The 13,442-nt window shown below is 43.5% G+C and overlaps 1 protein-coding gene across 5 annotated transcripts in view; it reads left to right on the top strand.

Moving 5' to 3' along the window:
- The first annotated feature begins 4,001 nt into the window (after positions 1–4,001).
- The window catches only part of LOC114028476 (transmembrane and coiled-coil domain-containing protein 4-like), a 109,908-nt gene continuing 100,467 nt past the window's right edge, over positions 4,002–13,442 (top strand). For 4 of the 5 annotated variants that reach the window (XM_027842712.1, XM_027842711.1, XM_027842714.1 and 1 more), the window contains exons 1-2: positions 4,002–4,071; positions 6,594–6,678. The gene's annotated coding sequence lies outside the window, so the exon portion shown is untranslated. The remainder of the gene's footprint in view (positions 4,072–6,593; positions 6,679–13,442) is intronic. The other variant, XM_027842713.1, reaches the window with a different exon arrangement.

Here is a 13,442-nt window from a genome sequence, read left to right on the forward strand (position 1 = left end):
TCATCTACTGGGTTGAGTTCCTTAAATCCATCATGGGTAGAACCCATCAGACAGTGAGCTCCTTGAGGGCAGGGGCTGTCTTGTCTTTTTTCTTCCCTATCACCAGCACTTACCATAGTGTCTGGCACATAGCAGGCACTTATTAAGGAAGAAAGCCACTTATTGAGGAAGAAAAGTTTATTCATCCAAAGTTTACTCCTTTCAAGATACGTGTGGAAAAGGCTAAGTCTGGTGTTTCAGCAAGTGGGGAACAACTCTGTGTTCACTTTCTCCATAAACTTGGAAATTGCAGACTTTAATTATATTTCTTCTCTGCCTTTCTCTTTCCAGATTATAGAATCGAAGAATTCTAGAGCTGTAAGGGGTCTTGGAACATAGAATGTCAGAACTGGGTCGGGGGGGGGCATTAGAACATAGAATGTCACAGCTAGAAGTAGCCTTGTAACATAGAATGACAGAACTGGGAAGGGAATTAGAACTTAGAATGTCAAAGCTAGAAGGAGCCTTGAAACATAGACCATCAGAACTCAGAGGGGCCTTAGAATATAGGATGTCAGACTTGGGAGGCATCTTAACACAATGAGTGTCAGAATTGGAAGAAACCTTAGAATACAGAGTGTCAGACTTGGGTGAGGCCTTAGGATATAGAATGTCAGTGCTGAAAAGTACTTTAGAATATAGAATTTCAGGGCTGGGAGAGGCCTTAAAATAAATATAGAGTATCAGAGCTGGAAAGGGCCTTAGAATATAGAATGTCAGACCTGTGAGAGGTCTTAGAACTTAACAGGAGTTCTTAACCTGGGGTATGTGATGTTTTTTAAAATTATATTTTTATAACCATTTTTGGTTTCCTCTGTAGTCCTTTACATTTTATTTTATGCATTTAAAAACATTAGTCTGAGAAGGAGTCTATAAACTTCACCAACTGTTAAAAGGGTCTATGACTCAAAAAAGTTAAGAAATTCTAACCTATAATGTCTCAGCTGGGAGGGACCAGAGAACATAGAATTTCAGAGCTAGAAGAGGCTTTAGAACACAGAATGTCAAAACTGGGATGGATCTTAGGATGGAGAGATGACTGAATGAATATTTATTAAGCACTATGCTATGTGCCAGGCACTGGAGATACAGATACAAAAATGATTCTACCCTCAAGGAACTTACATTCTAACAGAGAATAATCTATAAGAGGGTGCAACTACAGGCCAAATGACAAGGCCCGGTGTCCTTAGGATGTGGTGGAAGGGCAGAATATCTGGGAGGAAAGGTTGGTTAACAGTAGCAAACGGGCAGCTAGGTGGCACAGTGGATAGAGCACCGGCCCTGGGATCAGGAGGGCCTGAGTTCAAATTCCCAAATTCGGCCTCAGACACATAACACTTACTAGCTGTGTGACTTGGGACAAGTCACTTAACCCCAATTGCATCACCAAAAAATCCCCCCAAAAAACAGTCTCAAATGATCCAAAGAGATCAAGAAAGATGATTGAGAAAATGCCATTTGATTTATCAATCCAGAGATAATTAGTAACTTTTGAAAGAATAGTTTCAGTTTAGTGATGAAGTCAGAAGCAGGATTACAGAAGGTTTAGAAAAAAGTGAGAAGTGGAGGCCCAAGTGTAGACAGTTTTTTCAAAGAGTTTGACTGAGAAGGGAAGAGATAGAAGGCTATAGCTAGCAGGGATGGTTGGATCTAGTCTTCAAGATGAGAAAGACTTGGGTGAGTTTGTAGGCAGAAAAGGAAAAAAAAAAAAACAAGATAGTGAGAGATTGAAAGTTAGAGAGAGTGAGTATGATAGCGAGTTATCCAGTGGAGAAGACAGGAGGCAATCAGATCCAGAATCCATGTAGTGACCTGGATGGCCTTGGAGAAAAGGCACTCAGCTCTTTGTGAGAGACTAAAATAAAGGTGGTACCAGAGGGTGAAGTTAAGAGGCTGGAAGATGGGCAGTGGAGAAGATGAGTGAGCTCAGAGGGGAAGGCACTCCTAGCTACAGGAGCAGGGACCAGGAAAAGCCTCCCAAAGAAGGTGGGATTTGAGCTAGGCTTGAGATGAGTCTTGAAGAAGTCAGGGATGATAGGAAGAGGAGGTGAGAAGGAAGAGTATTTCAGGCATGAAATACCTGAAAATGCCCAGAGCCAGGAGATGGCATGTCTTCTTCAGAGAAGAGCATGGAGGTCCATGAAGCTAGATTGCAAAGGATATGGAGAACAAAGTGTAAGATTAGGGAAGTAGGAAGGGGCCGGGTTTGTTTGCTTTTTCTGCTTCAAACACCAAACTGAGGATTCTTATATTTGATCCTGGAAGTAATATGGAGGTACTGGAGTTTATTGAGTAGGGGACGGGATATGGTCAGACTCGCTCATTAGGAAAATCACTTTGCTAGCTGAATGAAGGAGAGGTTGGAGTGGAGAGGCTTGAGGCATAGACACCCACCAGAAGGTACCTCAGGGAACTCAGTGGGGGAAAAGTTTTCTAGTCACCTCTTTAAATTGGAATCTACTCTCCTCAGGGGCTAAGGTAGTCTGTAGAGGGAAGAAAGCTAACAGGGTGTAGGAGGTGGTTGTACTTTGGTTCTAGCTATATCTTTTCAGAAAACATCCCTTTGTAAAAGCTAATTGATGTTCATTGATTATCAATGATGTTGAGGAAATGTTTGCTGTTCAGTTGTACAGCTCTTCATAGGATTTTCTTGGCAGAGATACTAAAGTGGTTTGTCATTTCATTCTCCAGTTTATTTTACAGATGAGGAAACTGAGGCAAACAAGATGAAGTGACTTGACCAGGATCACACAGCTAGTTAAGTGTCTGAGGCTGGATTTGAACTAGGGTCTTCCTGACTCCAGGCCCGGTGCTCTATGCACTGCACCACGTAAGGGCCCATGAGGAACTACAAACAGGTAACTTACATTGAGGCATTAATGATTGGATGATATTGTAGATATATTAAATGGCCATGAATGTTAGAGAAAGACACCTGATGGTTTTTCCAGCTCAAAGCATTAGAAACACACCCACAGCCAATCAGGGGTAACCTGGGGACCCATCTGCCAGTGGAACTGGGGTGGAGAGGAAACTTCAGAACATTTATGAGGGCTACAGGCCTCTGTAAGAGCTCATTGTTGTTAACTGATAACCAGTTAGTTCATATTAAGGACACGTCAGTAGGTAATTTGTTATTCAGGCACTAATCTGATGGTTGCAGTGGATGGAACAACAGACCTAGATTCAGGAAGACCTGAGCTCAAATACGACCTCAGTCTCTTCCTAGCTTTGAATCTTGGGTAAATCCCGTTTGCTCTGCCTGTTTTTTCATCATGTATAAAATGGAGATGATAATAACACCTACCTCCCAGGACTGCTGTGAGAATAAAATCAGATAATACTTGTGGAGTGCTTTGCAAACCTTCAAGAGTTATATAAACGCTAGCTCTAATCATTGGTTGGATATTAGGGGCACTTAACCGTAGATTGATATTAGGATGTTCCAATGCATAGCCTTAGACCCAGCCAATCAGAAGTACCCTGGGGACCACACTTGCCAGTGAAGTTGAAGGCTGGAAGAGCGATTTCCCAGAGCGTTTATAAGGACTACGTTAGCGTCGTCTTTTCGTCCTCTCACACTTGAAATCCCCTGTTTGCTTTCACAGACCTCCCAGATGCTGGGGTGTCTCCCCACCCAGACTCTAAGCTCAAGCAGGTCAGGGGCTACTTCTTTTTTATCTGTCCGGCAGCACACGTTGCTGGATGACAAAGCCAGACTCAAACTCGAGCCGCGGCTCAGCGGGGCTGGTCCTCTTCTGCCCTCCAAGCATCTTCTGAGCATCCTTCTGCCTTCCGTGGCTGGGCGGGGCAGCCCGGGACAAGCCGGTGCAGGCCGGCGGCCAGCGGAGGCGGCGTCATCCGCCCGCCCCGGGGTGGGCTGGCTCTTGGCAGCGGTTCTAGGGCTCTAGGGGAGAAGGAAGAGGAGGAGGAGGAGAAGGAGCAGAAGGAGGAGGGACCAGGGCTGGCTGCCTGGGCGGAGGGGGGCGGGAAGGAGCCCGGGACGCGGCCACCGGGGCCACCGCAAGGGTAAGGCTGAGCGCAGGGCGGGAGGGGGCTTGGGGCTGGCCCCCGCGGGGCCTTCGTGTCACAGTCCTGTCCGGATGTCACTCTTGGGTCCCCTGGAGCTCAGTTTACCTTGTCCTTGAACTCTCCTCCCCTTTCCACGATTGAGTGCTTTGCTCTCTTCCCCGGGACCCCGGAGGGTGAGTGTGGACCCCCCAGTCTCCCCATCTCCCCTCCGTCCCCCGCCAGTGTGCCGGGAGACCCTCTCCCCCAGCCGTTTGGCCCCCTTACAGCTGGGACCTTTCTGCTGTTCCTAAACTCCACCCCCATCCCCGGCACAAACTTCCGCGCTCCAGATCCGCCCTGCACCGTGGGCCTCCTCCCATGTGCTCCCAACTTTCCCCTGAGGCACCTCAAGTCCTTGGCCCGACCCCCTCCTCTGGAGCGGCTCCTTCTTAGGGTGGAGGGGGCCATCCCCTCACCTGACCCCTGGTTCTTCAGCCCGTTTTGTTACTGTTGTTCAGTCTTGTCAACTGACTCCAACGGCCTCTAACCCGTGAGTGGCCGGAGCTAAAGAAGCAGCTAGAGACGGGAGAGTCAGGACACAAACAAAAGTTTAATTAATTTCACAGTAAAGGTGATATCGTCCAGAGCGCAAAGGATTATTGTTATGCCAAGTCCAGGGCACAGCCTGCTTGCTAGGCCTGAGCTCTAGAAAACAAGGTATCTCCAAATATTTTGACAGTCGCTGTACTCGTAGTAACCCCTTGCAACATACTGTCAATGGTATTTTCTTGGCAAAGTGGTTTGCCATGCCCTTCTCCAGTGGATTAAAGCAAAGGGGTTAACTAAATTGAGGCTAGATGTGAACTCAGTGAGTTCCAGTGCTCTATCCACTGAACCACCTATCTGCCTCCTTCAACCCTTAACCACCTCCAAATCAGAGGAAGCAAAGTTATGCTGCCTTAGGTCAGGAAGTAATGGCACCTAACCAGCTTCCTGAAAACAGCTAGGTAAAATTGCCCTTGAGTTGAAGAATAGTAAAGCTAAGAGGGCCCCTAGAACACAGTGTCAGAACTGGGAGGGCCCTTAGAACACAGAGTGTCAGAACTGGGAGGGCCCTTATAACACAAAATGTCAGAGCTGGGAGGGGCCTTAGAACACAGGATGTCAGAGCTGGGAGGGCCTTTAGGACACAGGATGTCAGGGCTGGGAGGGGCCTTAGAGCACAGAATGTCAAAGCTGGGAGGGCCCTAAGAACACAGAATGTCAGACCTGGGAGGGGCCTTAAAACATGAAATGGCAGAGCTGAGAGAGATCTTAGATATTCCAGATCAGCCCCCTCACTTTGTAGATTAGGAAATTAAGATCAACAGAGGGAGACTCACATATCTGAGGTCACATACTAAGTTAGTAGAAGAACTAGCTTAACTTTTCTTTTTCAGTGTAGATGACAACCAAGAAATCTGAGAAATGCCCTTTAAAAGATCAGATCCTAGATCTAAAGTTAGAAAGGACCTCAGACGCCATATGGTCCATCCATATCAGGAAACTGAGACCCAGAGAGTTAAATGACTTGCCCAAGGTCATCCAGATAATAAGCACCAGAGGCACCACTTGAACCCAGGTTCTTTGACTCTAGAATTGATGTTCTTTCCATTGTACCACAGTACTGAAAATATATTTAATTTTTTGTAAATTAGAATTCCTCTCTTTGAAAAAAAAAGAGTGTAGAAATAGGATTGACACAGACTGTTCATCAAACAGGGGACTGCTGTATTAGGAAACTGAGGCAGACATAGATTAAATGACTTGCCCAGGGTCACATAACTAATAAGGTCTGAGATCCCAGGTCTTTCTGACTTCAGAGAAAGTGCTCTATCCACTGTGTTACCCATCTGCTTCTTTACATTAAAAAAAAAAGGCTAAGACTGGACTGGTAATTGGGCCATCCAGATTTGCAAAGGTCATTGGCTAAACTTGGTGGAGAGGGAGGCTTTAAAAATAAAAATATTGATAAGGAGTTATTTAGAGACTTCAATTGTTAAATTGGAAATATTTTTAAATACACCCAAGCTTGGGAATCTAAGTTGGGGAAGGAGGGGCAAGGCAGAGAGCTCAGGTCACAGCCTGGCCTTGTGGGCTCAGAAATACAAGGTCACTTCAAGAGCAGAAAATGGGCATTCCAGGATCACAGGGGTCTCATTCCTGTCATATGGTCCAACCAGGACCAGAATGGATTTGAATCCATTCTGCCCTTCAAATTTCCCCTTGGTACCATGTTTTGGCCTGAATACATCTCCTTCGGGACCTTCTTGCTTCCCTAGTTTTGATGGACAACCTCTTATTTCCCAGACTCCTTCCTTCTTCTCCAGGCCCTCCAAGCTCCATCTTGATGAGCCTATCCTTTGACACTTGAGGATGCCTAGAGACTAAGGAAGGGTTTGAATAGTGGGTAGGTGGGACTGAGCCCCAGGCCACCAGGCTACCCTTGGGTGGACTCCTGACTTTTCTCTCTTCTTGTATCTTTTCTATCAATCACCAAGGGTCATGTTGGTCCGGTCACTATCGTATTTGTTCGTTCCCCACCCATGGGGTGAGAGCAGAGTGGACCCACATCAGAACTAGAGAGTGAGTAAAGTTCATTTTTCACACCTCCAACCTACCCTTCCCCCACTATATGGTGCCCCCTCAGCTACACCAGGTCATCTTGGGCTCCCTTTCTTCCTTTCAATACTTTCAGTATTGTCAGACCTCTTCTCAGGAAAGGATCTGACAAACTGATTTACTTTTTCCTCAGTATTCCAATGATCTTTGCCAGGAGGAGGATGACCCTCTACTCATACAGAGAGCAGCCTCCCCCCACTTGATAGGTGGCTTTTGAGAGTTGCCATGGACAAAAAATTGTTCCCCCCATGTGATGAGCCTCCTCAACCTTAGCTAAGCTGGTCCTTGGACAGCAGATGTTATGTCATTAGCTTCCTACTTTAAAGCCTTTCCAGTATCCTAGGACCTCCCATGGTGAGGCATCAGAAAAAGATGTGATTATAGGAATTCATTTTTTTTTAAAGCTGATGTCAGAATTCATTACAAAAAAAGCCCTTCCCATTGAGAGTCACATTTTAATGGGGACCAAGGGTTAAGCCAAAAGAATAAAGCTCAAGCATTGACAAACAGATAGGGGAGATGTTTTGGTAACAATCTATACCACTGTACCTCTAACTCTCAGCAGAGAGTCTCGTCTCAGACTTTACTGAGCAAATAGGGACTATCTGGCCTGAGCTATCTCTTCTCCCTCTGTTCTATAACCTCGATAAACCCCAACAGCATTCTGGATACTCTTCTCACTTGCTCCAGTCTCTGGTGAAGAGAGAACCCTTTTCCTCACAAAAGATAAGCCTTCTTATGCCCTTGATCCTATTCTCTCCTGTCCCCTTCTCAAGTTTGCCCATTCCATCATCCCTACCACCACCACCACCATCACTACCATCATCATCACCACCACCACCATCACTATAACTACCACCATCACCACCGCCATAATCACCACCATCACCATCATCATAGCTACCACCATCACCATAACCACCACCACCATCACCACCATCACTACCATCATCATCATCACCACCACCATCACTATAACTACCACCATCACTACCACCATAATCACCACCATCACCATCATCATAACTGCCACCGTAACCACCACCACCATCACCACCATCACTTTCCATTCCAATCTACTGGCTTCTTTTCTGCCTTCCTACAAACATACCCTAATCTCCTCCATCCTTAAAAAACAAAACAACACCCTTCTCTTGATCTTGAAAGGTATTCATTCTACTGGCTTATACCTCCCCTCCCTTTCATCAGGATCCTAGAAAAAACCCTCCAGCTAATTTGCTTCCTTTTCCTCCCCTCTGATTCAATTCTCAGCCCTTTGCAGTCTGGCTTCTGACCACATACCCTGTCTGAAACTACTCTCTCCAGTGTTACTAACAATCTCTTAATAACTGAGTCCAGTGGCCTCTCCTCCATCATCATTCTTCTTAATTGGCTCTGCAGTATTTGTCTTGGCTGTGTTGAGGATAGAGGGAGGCTTTCTGTGGTGTTTTAAAGGGGAAGTGTGCTATAGTGGGAAGAGAATTGGACTTAGGAAGGAGTCAGAAAATATAGTCCTGGTCTTGGCTTTGACACTTATTGCCCTGAATTAATTACCTAATCTCTCAGACCTTCAGTTTCCTTATCTACAAAATGGGGAAATAATAACTTGCACTCCCAATTTCCATAAGGTTGTTATTGAGGAAAGTAGTTAATAAACCTAAATATAATAAATAATAGTAAACATGAAAATGTGATTTATTGCTTTTTAATTGGATGAAATCCTTTTGTATAAGCCACAGTGATTTTTGCCAGAGGTAGAAGGGGAGCCCTCTTGTTGGAGGCAACAGATTATAGCAGAAAGCGGTAGTAGTTCTAGAGCCAGAGGACCTGGGTTCAAATACTGACTCTTATGATTATTGCCCATGACTTTAGGTAGGGCAGGTCGCTAAGTCTCAGTTTCCTCATCTGTAAAATGAAGGGGTTGGACTTAGTGACCTCTGAGGCCTTTTCCAGATCTAGCTCTGTGATCCTTCCACCTTCTGTAAGCCCCATGGTCCAACTCTTCTCTAAGAATGAGGTGGAGATGGTACATCCTCCTGCACTGTGCCTAGGAAAAGAGAAATGAATGATGCAGTGGGATAATGTCTGCGTAGGTATGAAATAACAAGGGCGAGAAGTGGAAGAGAATTGTGAGGGAGAGGATGAAGCCAGGATCTTTGGATGCTGGATCTGGTGGGAGCTCAGTGGGTGTCCAGTCCAGGCCAGATTTTTGTACTCATGACTCATGTTGCTGCCCAGCCATTTGCGTTTTGGTCTCCAGGCCTATGGGCCAGTTCTTTTTTTTTTTTTTTTAATTAATACATTCATTTGTTTATTTATTTTAAGTTTTCAACATTCACTTCTATAAGATTTTGAGTTCTAAATTTTCTCCACCTCCTTCCCTTCCCCCTTCCCCAAGACAACATGCAATCTGATATAGGCTATACATGTACAAGCATATAAAACATATTTCCACATTAGTCATGTTGTGAAAGAAGAATCAGAACAAAAGGGGAAAACCACAAGAAAGAAAAAAAAAGAGAAAGAGAGAAAATAGTACATATCAATCTGCTTTCAGACTGCATAGTTCTTTCTCTGGATGTGGATAACATCCATCATGAGTCTTTTGGAATTGTCCTGGATCATTGTATTGTTGAGAAGAGCTCAATCTATCATAGTTGATCATTGCACAATGTTGCTGTTACTGTGTACAGTGTTCTCCTGGTTCTGCTCACTTCACTCAGCATCTGTTCATGTAAGTCTTTCCAGGTTTTTCAGAAATCCTCCTCTTCATCATTTCTTACGGAACAGTAGAACTCCATTACATTTATATGCCACAGCTTGTTCAGCCATTCCCCAACTGATGGGCATCTCCTCAATTTCTAATTCTTTGCCACCTCAAAAAGAGCTGCTATAAATAATTTTGTACATGTGGGTCCTTTTCCCTTTTTTAAGATCTCTTTGTGTGTATTGCTGGATATGCACAGTTTTATGGCCTTTTGGGTGTAGTTCCAAATTGCTCTCCAGAGTGGATCAGTTCACAACTCCACCAATAATGCATTAGTGTTCCAATTTTCCCACATCTTCTTCATCATTTATCATTTGCCTGTTTTGTCGTGTTAGACAATCTGATAGGTATAAGGTGGTACTTCAGAGTTATTTTGATTTGCATTTCTCTAATCAATAGTCATTTAGAGCATTTTTTCATGTGAGTATAGATAGTTTTAATTTCTTCATCTGAAAACTGCCTATTCACATCCTTTGACCATTTATCAATTGGGGAATGACTTGTATTCCTATAAATTTGACTCAGTTCTCTATATATTTTAGAAATGAGGCCTTTATCAGAGACACTGGTTATAAAAATTGTTTCCCAGCGTTTTGCTTCCCTTCTAATCTTGGTTGCATTGGCTTTGTTTGTGCAAAAACTTCTTAATTTAATATAAACAAAAGTATCCATTTTGCATTTCATAATGTTCTCTAGCTCCTATTTGGTCATAAATTCTTCCCTTCTCCATAGATCTGACAAGTAAACTATTCCTTGCTCTCCTAATTTGCTTATAGTATCATTCTTTATGTTTAAATTGTATACTCATTTTGACTTTATCTTAGTATATGGTGTAAGATATTGGTCTGTGCCTAGTTTCTGCCATACTATTTTCCAGTTTTCCAGCAGTTTTTGTCAAATAGTGAGTTCTTATCCCAGAAGTTGGAGTCTTTGGGGTTATCAAACAGATTACTGTAGTCATTGACTACTGTATCTTGTATTCCCAACCTATTCCACTGATCTACCTCTCTATTTCTTAGCCAGTACCAAGTAGTTTTGATGATTGCTGCTTTATGGTACAGTTTTAGATCTGGTACAGCTAGGCCACTTTCCTTTGCATTTCTTTTCATTAATTCACTTGATATTCTTGACCTTTTGTTCTTCCAGATGAATTTCGTTATTATTTTTTCTAGTTCTATAAAATAATTGTTGGTAGTTTGATTGGTTTGGCACTGAATAAGTAAATTAATTTAGGTAGAATTGTCATTATATTATATTAGCTCAGCTTACCCATGAGCAACTGATGTTTTTCCAGTTATTTAGATCTGACTTTATTTGTGTGGAAAGTGTTTTGTAATTGTACTCACATAGTTCCTGGGTTTGTCTTGGCAAGTAGACTTTCAAATATTTTATATTGTCTACAGTTACTTTAAATGGAATTTCTCTATCTCTTGCTGCTGAGCTTTGTTAGTAATATATAGAAATGCCAATGATTTATGTGGTTTTATTTTATATCCTGTGGGCTAGTTCTAAGTTGCAGGGTTGTTTAAATCTGTTAGCACACTTCCAGGTGTGCTGGATAGCTATGTATGTAGTGTCACCTAGCATTATTAAGCAACTACTATGTGTCAGGCACTGTGCTAAGCACTGGGGATACAAAGAAAGGCAAAAGACAGTCCCTGCCCACAAGGAGTTCACAATCTAATGAGGGAGACAACATGCAAAAAACATCATACAAATAAGATATGTACAGGATAAATTGGGGGTTTAAGGAAGACTGGGAAAGGCTCTTACAGAACCTTTTTAACTGAAACTTGTAAGAATCCAGGGAAGTCACGAGACAGAAATGAGAAGTTCCAGGCATAGTTTCTTGAGGGAGCTGTCTAACTTGAAAGGATCCCAGATTCTCAAAGTTGGAAAGGACCTCAGAAATCATCTAGCCTCACCGGTTCCTGAATCAATCAGTTGATTACTCAAGCATTTATTAAGCACCTGTGATGTGCTAAACACTGCTCTGAAGATTTGTTCAGTCATGTCTGATTCTCCATGACCACATTTGGGGTTTTCTTGGCAGAGATACTGGAGTGGATTGCCATTTCCTTCTCCAGCTCATTTTACAGATGAGGAAACTGAGGCAAACAGGTTAAGTGACTTGCCCAGCATTACACAGCTAGTAAGAATCTGAAGCTGGATTTGAACTCAGGGAGATGAATATTCCTGACTTCAGGCCTGGCGCTCTATCCGCTGCACCACCCAACTGCCCATATTCTGGGGAAATGGAGGCAAAAACAAGGCATATCCTGCCGGTAAGGAGCTTAAATCCTATCAGGAAAACAACAAATGTATAAACAAGTTGACACAAAATGCAAATAAGTAGATTCAAAGGAATTACTTCCTTCAGAGGGTTGGGTGCTATTAGCTGAAGGGAGTCAGAAAAGGCCTCATGGAGGAAGTGATGCTTCCTTAAAGGAAGCAACAGATTCTAAGAGGCAAGGGTGCATTAAAGATGGAGTGCATTCCAGGCATGACAGACAGCCTATAAAGGGCATGGAGAAATACCCTTGGGGAGATGAAATGTTGAGTGTCAAATGGGCTGGTTCAACTGGAATGAAGAGTGATAACTCTGAATTCATGGGAGCTGATGAAATCACTAATGAAAAGACAGTAGAGAGAGGGGGTCAAGGAGAGAACCTTGGGGAACACCCACTTTAAGGGAATAAGATGGAGAAGATCACCCAGCAAAGGGGACTGAGAGGGAGCAGTCAGTCCAATAGGAGGAGAGCCCCACAAAAGAGCAGTATCCAGAGAATAGAGCATATCTAGCAGGGGAGGGTGGTCAACAGTGGCATATGTTCTACAGAAGTCAAGAAGAATGAAAACCTAGAAAGGCCATTAGATTTGGCAATAAAGAGGTCCCTGGTAACTTTGGAGAGGGCCATTTCAGTTGAGTAATGAAACTGTACACCAGATTACAAGGGGTTGAGAAGTGAGAGGAAAGGAAGAGGTAGTGACACATGTAGAGAGGTAATTGTTGTTTTTTAATGGATTCAACTGAGAAATGGAGGGCTCTAATGATTGGAAACTTTTTCCTTTCACTGACCTAAAATAGGCCTCTCTGCTCCAGATCTTACACTGACTGAACACATCTGACCATTCATACATAGCCTTTCAAGTCTTTGAAAACAACCCTCATGTTCTCCAATCAATCTGGGGTGAGATGAGCCGCTCCTTATTTCCTTCAGATCCAACCCTCTCCTGTAACTGCACCAGTCTGGGGCAGACCCAGGATGAACCCATTCCAACATTTATACTGGACTTTTGAGGGGACGGAGGGAGCAATGAAGGGGAATGCAAAGTTTAGGTAGCCCATCTTGGGCCTTCCAAAAGAGACTGGCTGTTTCCTTAAATCTTCAGAGGGCTGCCATGTTTAAAATAGGGATGGAAGGATTTTCAGTGAATCTGTACATTTTTTTGCTCCAGTTCAGTAACTCAATTATCTGAAGACCTTTGGGTTTATCAGTTAAGCTGTTACCACGGAAACACAGTCGGATGCCAGAAATAACTGACTGCATTTGAATTTTGGCTCAATTTGTTAAGCTGGAGACCCAATGATGAGATTCTGAAATGGGATTCAGGGCTCTTTGAAGATGCTAGTGAGAAGAATGCAGATCCTCTGGGATTTAATTTTTTTTTTTACTTTTCTCACTGTAAACCACAATCCTTAGAATCTCAGTCCTGAGTGTAAAACACGTGGTTCATTGAATGAATGCCTAATCATGGAAGGAGGAAGAAATCAGGCTACTTTTTGGACTTATCCTTGGAACCCAGGTTGAAAAGGCTTCTGCAGTCTTGTGAATGCTCTTCCTACAGAACCATGGGGTATTAAGAGTTGGAAGGATTGGAAGGGACTTTAGAACACAGAATGTCAGAGCTGAGAGGGCCCTTCGAACACAGGATGTCAGAGCTGGGAGGGCCCTTAGAA

Source organism: Vombatus ursinus, unplaced genomic scaffold (assembly GCF_900497805.2).
Source record: "Vombatus ursinus unplaced genomic scaffold, bare-nosed wombat genome assembly UNPS02014884.1, whole genome shotgun sequence".
Classification (NCBI taxonomy): Eukaryota; Metazoa; Chordata; class Mammalia; order Diprotodontia; family Vombatidae; genus Vombatus; species Vombatus ursinus.